Source organism: Loxodonta africana, unplaced genomic scaffold (assembly GCF_030014295.1).
Source record: "Loxodonta africana isolate mLoxAfr1 unplaced genomic scaffold, mLoxAfr1.hap2 scaffold_101, whole genome shotgun sequence".
In the NCBI taxonomy this organism is placed as follows: Eukaryota; Metazoa; Chordata; class Mammalia; order Proboscidea; family Elephantidae; genus Loxodonta; species Loxodonta africana.
Genome location: NW_026974870.1, coordinates 700,001 through 712,500, shown reverse-complemented (window position 1 = coordinate 712,500; position 12,500 = coordinate 700,001).

Sequence of the window (12,500 nt, the reverse complement as noted above, 5' to 3'; positions counted from 1 at the left end):
CTCACCGCCGGCGGGCGCGGGGCGGGGGACCACCACCGGGGAACCGGGAAGCGATACGCACTGGCGGGAGGCGCGGCCCCGAGCCAGCAGCCGGAGGGACGCGGCGAGGCCAGGGCAGGGCGGCGGCGGCGGGGGAGACGCGGGCAGCGGGAAGGCGGCGGTGGCGGCGGCGGCGCGGAGGGGGATCGGACCCCCCCGCGGTCGCCGCCGCTCCCTGTCTCCTCCAGCCCACCGCCCACCCAGCGGGCAACCCTCACGCGCACGACGGCCACACGCCGCCCACCCGCCCGGCGCACACAGGGCCCGGGCCCGGGTCCGAGGGCGCGTCGCCAGGGGACACCGCGGGCCGGGGAGGCCCGGTGGCGACGCCCAACGCGGCGAGGCCGGTTCGCGGTCCCAGACCGGGGACGGCGTGTGCGCGGGCCGGCCGGGCGGGGCGGGGTCGATCGACGTCGGCGAGGGAGGCGCTGCGGGGGCGGCCCCCGGCACGCCCATCCCCCCGGCCCAGGGGCACATCGCCGGGAAAGCTCCCGGGTGAGGAGGTGGGCCCGCACACCCGCGCACCGCTGGCGGCACGGGACGGGTGCGGGCGGGAGGCGGCACACAACGGCGCGGGGGCCGTCCGCCGGACGGACCCCCGGCCCCACCGCACCAGGCGCGCGACGGGAGGGCCGCACACTCACACGCACACACGGACGCGCGCGACCCCGGCGCCAGACGGCTGGCCCGGCGAAGGCCCTCCCCCGACTCGCAGGGGGGAGGCGCGGGCCGCGGCAGGCGAAGGGCGGCGCGCGGCCCCACCGCGGGGCCGGCGGACCTCTCCCTCCACACCGGGCGGGAAGGAGAGGGGGCTCTGCCTGCGAGCCACGGTCGGTGGCTTGCGCGCAAGGCGAGGGGCAGCGGCTGGGGGATCCGGCACCCCCAAGGCACCCTCGGAGATGACTAGAGAAGACTTTCTTCACCGAAGACGGGCCGTCCCCACCCATCGCCCCCCACGTTGGGCCCCCGCCAGGCGCCCGAGGGCGCCCCGGGGATGGGCGGGGGGGGCCTGCGGTATTGGTAAGCACCAGCGGGGGGGTTAAGGCACAGTGGGCCTCTGCGGCCGGGAACGGAGCCTGCCGCCTCGTGCTCACGGCGGCTCTGCCTCACCCGGGGACGGCGCGTGCTCCCGGCTCCGTGCTGCGTCCACCCTCCACTCGGGCGAGGAGGGAACGGGTGGGGCACCGCAGCGGCGACCGAGGGCCTCGGAAAGTCACGCCTTTTGAGTCGTCCGTTTTTTTTTTTTTCCGTTTCTCTTTTAAAGCTTCTCCGCCTCATCCCGCCTCACCGGAGCCAGGCTCCGGCGAGCGCGCGGGGCCTCGCGGGTACGCGCCGCGCACACCCGAGGCTTGCCTGGGCACCTAAAAGCCCAACACACCCCCCGGTCTCCCTCTGTAGAGGGGTCCGCGCTCTAGGGCGGCCCGCGGGGGGGAGGAGGTACGACAGAGCCTAACAACGGACCGCCGGGGCCCAGCCGCGGCTACGCAGCCTGGGCCCCCACCTCGCAAGGGCGACTTCCCTCGGCACCGGCGGAAGCAACACGCGGGCCCTCCTCCTTCCGCTCTCGCTTGCCTCACGCGGGTCTCGGCAGGCACCGGGGCGGGCACGCACGCGCGCACCCCTCTCTCACCCCCGCCTTCTCGGGATCAGGCACGGCACCCTCCCGCGAGGCGTGCGTGCTCTAAAGGTCTTACCCCGCTCGACCCCCCTTCTTTTTTTTTTTTTTTTCCTCCACATCCTTTCTCTCCCTCTCGGCCGCACTCCTGTTTTTTATTTCTCTCGGCTCGAGGGGCGCACGCCCACACGCGTGAGCGGTGACCGGAAGGGTGGGCTGGGAACGGGGAAACGGCACCGCCACCCGGCCTCAGGCACCTGAGGGACGGCCTGGAGCGTTCCAGGGGCACCGCCAAAGGGCCACTCGAGGCGCACCGGCACCACCTGGGTGGGGCGCGCGGGTGCGCCTGACCAGAGAGCCCCCCCGCCGCGGGGGGCGGGGGAGGGCCCGACGCGAGGCAGAACACCAGGGCCACGAGCAGAGGCTGTCCTGCTCGGTCTCAGGACCCCGCCACCGCCGACGCTGGCCGCGAGGCCGCGAACGAGGGCAGATGAGCGAGGTCGGGCCGGATCCCGTGCCCCTGCCCCTCTGCGCACCACCGGCGGGCGGGGAGGAGGAGCGAGGGGCCCGCGCGCTGAGCGAGAAGAGCGGTCCCATTCGCCACGAATGTCCGTCCCTCGTCTTGGCGCGGCTCGGACCCGGCCCGGGAGAGCACGACAACACCACATCGATCGGGTCAGCCCAGGCACAAGCGAGGAGGAGAAGACCCCCCCGCCAGGGCTGCCAGGAGGCGGGCGAGGACAGCCCCGGAGAGGACCCGCTTTCTGCCTCGCCCGCCCCGGCTGCGGAAAGGTGGCCGCGAGGACCCCTGCACACGGAGAACGCCTGACACGCGAGGCACGTGGGCCTGGGGGAGGGGGGGAGCGGGGCACACTCTGGCGAGCACCGCGGCCACCGCGGGTGCCTGCGACAAGGGGCACGCGGGTCAGAGGGCCCGCGGCGCCCGTGCCACGCCGCCCTCGGGCACTGGAGACCGGGGGGAGGCACCGCGGCTGGACATCTGGACGCGCGAGAGCCGGCGCACGGGCCCCAGGCGGGCGGCTCAAGCGGGGAGGAGCGGGGGAGGGCGTGGGCCGTCGGTGGACCGGCGTCTACGGACCCGTCCAGGTTTCCCATCTGCTCAGCGGGAGTCACCCAGCGAGGAGAGCGTGTCAGCACCAATCTGGTGGCCCAAATCGCCCGTTTTGGGCGAGAGAAAAGCCACGCCCCGCGGCGGGAGGGGCCCGCTCCCCACGGCGAGCCCCCGGAACTGCGGCCCGGCCATCGGTCCGTAGCGCGACCCCATGGCCCCCAGCGCCCCGCCCCCCCCCCCCCGGAGCTCCCGGGATCCTCTGGTCGACCCGCGGGACGGGGTGACGGAGCTGGCCGGGGCCGCGCGGGCGCCCAGAGCCAGCCGCCTGCGCTGCGGCCAACGCGGGCCGGTCGGGGAACCCTCGGAGGGGGGACTTGGAAAAAATTCTCGGGCGGCGGGGCCCCTCCGAAGGTCCGGGCCCCGCGCGGGTCCGTGGCCGGGCCGGGGCGGGCCGGGGGCGGCAACCTCGGCCCGGGGACCCCCGGAGCGGGACTTTGAAAAAATTCTCCGACGGTCCGGACCCCACGCGGGACCGCGCCCGGGCCCGGGGCGCCCTCCGCGGGCCACCCCGGACCTACGCCGGAGGCCCCGGTGACGACCGGGCCGCGCGAAGGAAGGCGCGCGAACGGCCGGGGCGTGCCTTGTCCCGTTCTTCTGCCTGCGCCGTCTCGGTGCGGCCCGGTTCGGTCCAGCGCCGTCTAAAACACGGCACCCGGGAGCGCGGCGGCGGCGGCGGCGGCGGCGGCGGCGGCGGCGACGGCCACCGCCTCGGCCACATGAAGCTGCGGGCCCAATTCCGGAACGTGGCTCTGGCGCCGGCGCCCCACCGTGGCCGGGACGATCCCGCCGACGCCGCCGGCGTCCCGAGACGTCGCCTCGGCCAGCGCGGCCACAGCGCCTCCCATGTCGCCGGCGCCGGAGCTCCGGAGGAAAACGATGTCAAAGCGGCCGCCAGGTGGCGGCCGACAACCGGCGCGGGCGACAGCGGGACGGATCCGGATCGGCGGCCGGCGAGGGCGCGTCGCCGGGCGGCCGGACACCCGGTCCCGTCCCGGCTCCCCCCCCGCCCCCCTCCCCCGCCTCCCAGCGCCGCCGCCGAACACGTTTCTCGGCGCGGGGCGGCCGGAAGGCGTTGGGGCCGGCCACGGCGCGGGGTCGGTTGGGCCAAGGGGATCCACCCGGCCGGGCCCTTTCCCGCCTCGGCCAGGACGATCCTGCCGACGCCGCCGCCGGCGTCCGGGAACGTCGCCTCGGCCAGCGCGGCCACATCGCCTCCCGCGCGTGTCGCCGGCGCCGGAGCTCCGGGGGAAGACGATATCAAAGCGGCCGCCAGGTGGCGGCCGACAACCGGCGCGGAGTGCAGCGGGACGGATCCGGATCGGCGGCCGGCGAGGGCGCGTCGCCGGGCGGCCGGACGCCCGGCCCCGTCCCGGCTCCCCCCCCGCCCCCCTCCCCCGCCTCCCAGCGCCGCCGCCGAACACGTTTCTCGGCGCGGGGCGGCCGGAAGACGGTGGGGCCGGCCACAGCGCGGGGTCGGTTGGGCCAAGGGGATCCGCCCGGCCGGGCCCTCCTCAGGTTCCGGAGGTGTGAGCAGGCTGTGTGGCTGGCTGCTTCTCCCTGACGGAACAGCAGTGGAACGACGGTACCAGCCCACTGCAGCAGCCGCTCTGGGAATGGTGCCTGAGGGCTCCCCGCGGGGCAGGGCCGGTAAACCCTCTCTGCCCCTGAAAGGTCTCTTCCTGCCGCTGCCCCTCAGTGCGTCGTCTAAGCCCGCCTTCGACGGTCAGGACTCCCCGCTCGTCGCAGACATACTCGTTCGCTTGTGTTTCCGGGTCTTTGTCGTCAAGAGAGCTAGGCGGAAGCGTCAGCCTATTCCACCACCTTGGCCCCATCTCCCAAAGTTCCGATCCAAGGGGGTCCGGCCCAGCCGGGCCATTTCGCCCCTCAGCCAGGAAGATCCCGTCTACCCCGCTGGAGCCCTGGAGCACCATGCCGGCCAGCCGGCGTGTCCCACTCGGGGGGGGCCCTGAGGGAGGGAGGGAGGGAGGGAGGGAGGGAGGGAGGGAGGGAGGGAGGGAGGGAGCCCCGGGAGGACCCCGGGAGGACCCCGGGAGGACGCCGGGAGCCAGGCCGGGCTCGAGGAGACGGAGCGAAGGCCCCGGGCCGCCGTGGCCAGCGCGCGCCCGCCGGGACCGCTTCCCATCCCGTCGGCGCCGCAGAGCTCCGGAGGGGGACGGTATCGAAGCGGCCGCCGGGTGACGGCCGACGACCGGAGCGAAGGGCGGCGGGGGGGTGGAACCGGGTCCACCTGGGCCCCGGCCGGGGCTCGAGGGTGGCAGAGGGGACAGACTCCCCCGGGCCGCCGGGGAAACCTCTCGGGAGCGTCATGGGGCGCGCGCGCGCGCTCGCCCCCGAAAGGGCCGAACGGGGGGGGGGCGCCCGAGGGGATGAGCGTCCACCGGGGGCGGGAGGGAGAAGAGAGCACGTCCCAAGCGTCGGACGGGCAGGTGTTCTCCGATCCGTATCCTTTGGACGGACGCGACAAACGGGACGGGATGAGACCGCCAGTCCCCGAAGTTTTCCTCCTCGTTCTTTGAGTGCCCGCGTGGCGCAGCAGGCAGACCGGGAGACGTTTTCCGCCGTCGTCCCTGTCGCCGAGCCAACGGTACGCGTGAGGCGGGTTGAACGGGCAAATTGCGTCGGGAGGGAGGGAGGGAGGGAGGGAGGGAGGGAGGGAGGGAGCCGTGCGTTTGCCGGCATCCGCGTCGCAAAAGAAAACCACGGCCGCCACCGAGAGCGTTCTTCCTCATCGCTTTCCATCCTCCCGCGACGCGGGCGGGCAAACGGGGGGCGGGGGGGAGGCCGGGAACGCCTTCCCAGAGCCGGTACGGACCGGCTCTGGGCCCCCCGGTCCGACTGGGGAGACATCTCACCGAGGGAGGCCCTCGAGGCTCTCGGGAGCGAGGCCGGACTTAGTGAGGTCCAGCGGAGGCGCGGCGGGCCAGCCGCGAACGCCCGCCCAGAGGCCCTCGGGCGGCTCGGCCCGAGCGAGTGCTCTCCGGGCTCGCGGGCGGACTCGGGAAGGTGGCGTCTCCGGGGCGGGGGGGGGAGGGAGAGGGGTGAGTCGGCGTCTCGAGCATCGAGAGATCTCCGGCGGCTCCCGAATGCGGGCGGGCGGGCGGGCGGGCGGGCGTGTGTGCGTGAGTCGTGGGGGTGGGGGGTGGAGTGCCCGAGGGGGGTTGGGGGGTGGGAGGCCGAGAGTGGGGCGGTGGGGGGGTCGGAGGGTGGGGGCGGTGGGGGACCACGCGCCTCGGGCCCGGGGGGTGGGGTGCTGAGGTGGGCGGGGAGTTGGCAAACGTTCCGGGTGGCCTGGTGCGTGTGCGCGCGTGCCTGCGCGCGTGCGTGCGTCCGTTCGCGCGCGCGTCCCGGTGTGCGTGCCTGCGCGCGCGCGCGTCTGTGCGGGGGCGCGTCTTTGCGGGGGCGTGTGCGCGCGTGTCCGGGCGTGTGTGCCTGCGTGTGCGCGCGTGACTGCGTGCGTGCGCGTGCGCGTCTGCGGGCGTGCCCGTGTGCGTGCCCGCCTGCGTCTGTGGGGGCGCCTGCGCACGTGAGCGCGGGTCTGTGCGTGCGTCTGTGTGTGCGTCTGTGCGTGTCTGTATGGGTTTGAGTGCGCGTCTGCGCGTGAGCGCGTGTCTGAGCGTGTGCGCCTGTGCCTGCGCCCGCGCGCGCCTGTGCCTGCGGGAGCGGGCGCGCGCTCAGGCGGACGGGCAGCCCCCCGTCGTCGCCCTCGGTCCGCCGAACGGGCGCCCCCTTGGCCGGATGGAGAGGCTTTTCTCCGCGCCCACGAGGGGAATCGCAACGGGAACCGTAAGGCCGCACGCCGGCGGCGCTAGCGCCGCCTGCCGACGAGGGCCGCCGCCGCCGATCCCCCCCCCCCGGCCCGACCCCCAGCCCCCCAACTCGGCCCGCGGTGAGGGCCGGGGCCGTATTCGGCTGGAGGGGGGGGACGGTAAGGCCGAGGGCAGCGTCGCCGTTCCCGCGTTGCACGCGTCGCCGTGCCGCGAGCGTCTCCCGGGAAGCCAGAGGAGCGAGGTGTGTGAAGCCCGTGCCGCGCGCGCGCGGACCCGACCGGGGTGTTCCGGGACGACCGACCGACCGACCGGCCGACCGGCCGACCGTCGTCGTGGAAAGCTCACGGCGGACTGGACATCTGACGGGCCCCTCCCTGTCCGAGCCGACCTCCCGAGGTACGTAGGAGGGGAAGGGTACGGTAGGCTGGTTCGGCTGGAAGCCATCCCACCCCCGGGAGGCGTCGATCGACGGGGAGGCGGGACCGGGAAGGCACCGGTTTCCAATCGGACGATGGCTGAACCTTGGGCGACGGGTACGCGGACTCCTCCGTCTTCGCCCGAGTTCGCGACTCTCTGCGGGGGGAGCTTTCCGGGAAGCGGGTGACGGGCGCGCGTGCCGTCGTCCCGTGAAGGCGCGCTACTACCAAGAGGCTCCGAACGCGGGCCGTCCTCGGGGGGCGGTTTATTTTTTCTCAGTCGGGGGGGACCCCCGCCACAGGGAGAGAAACACCCGAGTTGGAACGGTGCTCGGGTGGGGAGTAGGGCGTGGCGGTGAAGACTGACGTTCGTCATCGTCGTCGTTTCCGTTTAGATAGAGAACTGACTGCGGCGCCGCTGCCGTCGCGTGCCGTCGAGCGGCTCGGGACTCGGAGCGGCCCTAGGGGAGAGAGTCGAGCCGCCCCACGGGCTTCCCAAGGAGGAGCCGGCGGATCCGAACCGCCGACGACCTCGGTCGGCAGCCGAGCTCCGAGCCGCCGCCGCCGCGCCGCCGGGGCTCCGTCTTTGCACTCGGTCTCCGGTACGCGGCCAGTTGGTTTCGCCCGAGGGACGGAACGGCTCTCGAAGAGGAAAACCCGGTTTCAGAAAAGGAAGGAGACAGGCAGAGGGAGGGGGAGGGGGAGGGGGTGGGCGGGAGGGGTGGGGGAGGGGAGGGGGATGGGGGCAGGGGAGGCGAGGGGGAGGGGAGGGGGAGGGGAGGCGGTGGTGGGAGGGACGGGGAGGGGGAGGGGGGAGGGGAGGGGAGACGAGGGGAGGGGAGGGGGAGGGGGACGGGGGAGGGGGGAGGGACGGGAGGGGGAGGGGGAGGGGAGGGGAGGGGAGGGGGGCGGGGAGGGGAGGGGAGGGGGGCGGGGAGGGGGAGGGGATTGGAGGGGAGGGGGAGACAGGCATACCTGGACGCCGAGCCAGCCCGGTGACGGCGTTAGGTAGAAGAAGGACGGTAGGCGCCCACGCGCTCACGCCCGTGGCTGCAGATACGGACACGCAGGCGCGTGCACGCGCCCGTGCGCGGGCGGGCGGTACGCACGGTCCGTGCCCGTGCGTACGCCTAGGGGTGTGCACGCGCGGGCGCCCGCCTCTACGTACCTGCCCGAGGGCGCGCGCGCGCGCGCCCGCGCCTGCACGCGCCTGCACCTTCGCACGGGCACCTGCGCGCGGACCTGCCCGCGCCCCCGCCTCTGCGTGGGATCGGCGAGAGCCGAAAGCGGTACCGCCGCCGCCGCGTTTTCAAGATCCTTTGGCTCACGCGCCCCCCCACCCCCTTCCGGCCACCTTCGGGGGGAAAGCCCAACTTCACGGACGGGCGGAGCGGATAGCCCTTCAGCTGCGCCTCCCTGAAATAGAACGGGAGGAGTCACGAGAGCCTTAGGAAACGGAGCGAGGCGACGAGAGGGTGCGTCGAAAGGCGGGCGTCGAGAACTCCGGCCACAGGCGTTTTCCTTCTGTAGGGTGTAGAAAGCACCCCGCCGCACGCACCCGGCGTTAGGGAGCTGTCTCGAGGGCCGCGGTTTCTACTCCGCCGACTCCTTTCAGTTGAGACGGGGCGCCTCCGAGCGTGTGTGTGCGCGCGACCCGAAGGCGGTCGTCGAGGGACGACGGCACCCTCGGTCCGCCGAACCCCCGCGCCCTCGGACGGACGGGTGGAGAAGCTCTCCTCGACGTCACGGAGGCGGTCCCGACTGAAACCGGAGGGGCACGTGCCGGCGGCGCTAGGCCCGCCGCCGCCGAGGACCGCTGGCGCCACCCCCCCCACCGCCCACCACGCACCCCCAACCCCACCCCGCCTGCGCCCTTGCCGTGGGCCCCACGCTGGCGATATCCGGATCCAGTCCGACGTGGCCGCCGGCTGCCACCCGCCAGGCGGGGAAGAGGTTTGGAGGCGGCGGAGGCGGTGGGGGCGGCGGGGGGCGGCGGGGGTGTGGGCGGTGGGGGGCGGAGGAGGAGGAGGAGGAGGAGGAGGAGGAGGACGGACGGACGGACGGAAGGACGGGAACGCGCCCGCGCGCGCGTGCGCCCGCACCGCAGGGTGCCCTCCGGAGACACGGACGGGCCCACGGAGCACACGGAAACACGGAGATGGACGCGAGGGGGCGCGCGCGCGCGCGCAGCAGACACAACCCCGGGACGCCCGGGAGACACAGAGGTAGGCGCGGGCAGGCAGAACACGCGGGAACGCGGACGCGCGGCACCCACGGACACGGTCCGCTCGCGCACGCGCACGGGGGCCCGGACGCACGGCGACTCGCACGGACGGCGCGGCCGAAACACGGGAAGGTACGCCTCAGGGGCACACGCCCGTGGATCCCCCCAACAGAAGCCCGCCCGCGGCCAACCCCCGCCGCCCCCCCCCCGAAGCGGGACGCCCACCCGCGCGGACGGAGGGAGGGGCGCGACGGGGCGGACGGCCGCGCCGCAGCGCTTCGGAGGACACGGCGCCCCCGCCACACACGCGCGACGCGATAGACGCGTCGCGCGCGAGACGGGGGCACGGGCACGAGGTACGTACGCCCGACCGCGCGACTCGCGCGCCCGCCGGCCGCGCGCCCGCGCGGCATCCCGAAGAGGGCGCGCCGCACTCGGACGGACGGGGCCGCGCGCGCGCGCGCGCACCGGAGAGGCCACGCGCGCACCCGCGCGGACACGTACGCGCACGCAGCGGCGGCGGCGGCGGCGGCGCCCTCCGGCGACACGGACGCACGCCCGGGGCACGCGGAAACGCGGAGACGCACGCGCACAGCAGACGCACGCACGGGACGCTCGGGAGACGCGGAGGTAGACGCAGGCAGGCGGAACACGCGGGAACGCGCGTCGCCCCCGCGCACACGATACACGGAGCGGGCGGGCACGCTCCACTAGGCGCACGCGGCCTGCACTTGACGCTCGGGGACGCGGGCGCGGACGCGGCCCCGTACACGCGGCACCCACGGGCAGGCGGCACGCGGGCTCGGACGCACGCCCGGCGACGCGCGAGGACGGAGAGACGGCGCACCGGAACCGCGGGCGGGAGACGCGAACGAACGGGCGCCTCCCGCGCGGCGCGGGGGGACGCCCACGCGGAAGGCGCGGCACGGCCACACGCCCGCGGCGCCCCCGCGCGCCCGCCGTCCCCCCAAAGTGGGACGCGCTCGAGACGGCGCACGCGCACGGACGGTGACCGCGACGCACCCGCGTCCGCCCGCCCGCCCGCACGCACGCACGCACGCACGCACGCGACCCCGGAGGACGCGTCGCACGCGAGACACGGGGGCGCGCGCCCGAACTACGTAGGGTCGACCGCACGACTCGCGCGCCCGCCGGCCACGCGCCCGCGCGGTATCCCGAAGCGGGCCCGCTACGCTCGGACGCAGAGGCAGAGGCAGAGAGAGACAGAGACAGAGGCAGAGACAGAGACAGGCAGAGACAGAAGCAGAGGCAGAGACAGAGGTAGAGACAGAGGCGGAGACAGAGACAGAGGCAGAGACAGAGACAGGCAGAGACAGAAGCAGAGGCAGAGACAGAGGTAGAGACAGAGGCGGAGACAGAGACAGAGGCAGAGACAGAGACAGAGACAGACGCAGAGGCAGAGACAGACAGAGGCAGAGGCAGAGACAGAGACAGGCAGAGACAGAAGCAGAGACAGAGGTGGAGACAGAGGCGGAGACAGAGACAGAGGCAGAGACAGACGCAGAGGCAGAGGCAGAGACAGAGACAGGCAGAGACAGACAGAGGCAGAGGCAGAGACAGAGACAGGCAGGGACAGAGACAGAGACAGAGGCAGAGACAGAGACAGGCAGAGACAGAGACAGAGACAGAGGCAGAGGCAGAGGCAGAGGCAGAGACAGAGACAGGCAGAGACAGAAGCAGAGACAGAGGTAGAGACAGAGGCGGAGACAGAGACAGAGGCAGAGACAGACGCAGAGGCAGAGACAGAGACAGAGACAGAGACAGGCAGAGACAGACAGAGGCAGAGGCAGAGACAGAGACAGGCAGGGACAGAGACAGAGACAGAGGCAGAGACAGAGACAGGCAGAGACAGAGGCAGAGGCAGAGACAGAGACAGGCAGGGACAGAGACAGAGACAGAGGCAGAGACAGAGACAGGCAGAGACAGAGACAGAGACAGAGGCAGAGGCAGAGGCAGAGGCAGAGACAGAGACAGGCAGAGACAGAAGCAGAGACAGAGGTAGAGACAGAGGCGGAGACAGAGACAGAGGCAGAGACAGACGCAGAGGCAGAGACAGAGACAGAGACAGAGACAGGCAGAGACAGACAGAGGCAGAGGCAGAGAGAGACAGGCAGGGACAGAGACAGAGACAGAGGCAGAGACAGAGACAGGCAGAGACAGACAGAGGCAGAGGCAGAGACAGAGACAGGCAGGGACAGAGACAGAGACAGGCAGAGACAGAGACAGGCAGAGACAGAGACAGAGGCAGAGGCAGAGGCAGAGGCAGAGACAGAGACAGGCAGAGACAGAAGCAGAGACAGAGGTAGAGACAGAGGCGGAGACAGAGACAGAGGCAGAGACAGACGCAGAGGCAGAGACAGAGACAGAGACAGAGACAGGCAGAGAGACAGAGGCAGAGGCAGAGACAGAGACAGGCAGGGACAGAGACAGAGACAGAGGCAGAGACAGAGACAGGCAGAGACAGAGGCAGAGGCAGAGACAGAGACAGGCAGGGACAGAGACAGAGACAGAGGCAGAGACAGAGACAGGCAGAGACAGAGACAGAGACAGAGGCAGAGGCAGAGGCAGAGGCAGAGACAGAGACAGGCAGAGACAGAAGCAGAGACAGAGGTAGAGACAGAGGCGGAGACAGAGACAGAGGCAGAGACAGACGCAGAGGCAGAGACAGAGACAGAGACAGGCAGAGACAGACAGAGGCAGAGGCAGAGAGAGACAGGCAGGGACAGAGACAGAGACAGAGGCAGAGACAGAGACAGGCAGAGACAGACAGAGGCAGAGGCAGAGACAGAGACAGGCAGGGACAGAGACAGAGACAGGCAGAGACAGAGACAGGCAGAGACAGAGACAGAGACAGAGGCAGAGGCAGAGGCAGAGGCAGAGACAGAGACAGGCAGAGACAGAAGCAGAGACAGAGGTAGAGACAGAGGCGGAGACAGAGACAGAGGCAGAGACAGACGCAGAGGCAGAGACAGAGACAGAGACAGAGACAGGCAGAGACAGACAGAGGCAGAGGCAGAGACAGAGACAGGCAGGGACAGAGACAGAGGCAGAGGCAGAGACAGAGACAGGCAGAGACAGAGACAGAGACAGAGACAGAGACAGAGGCAGAGGCAGAGGCAGAGACAGAGACAGGCAGAGACAGACGCAGAGACAGAGGTAGAGACAGAGGCGGAGACAGAGACAGAGGCAGAGACAGACGCAGAGGCAGAGACAGAGACAGAGACAGAGACAGGCAGAGACAGACAGAGGCAGAGGCAGAGACAGA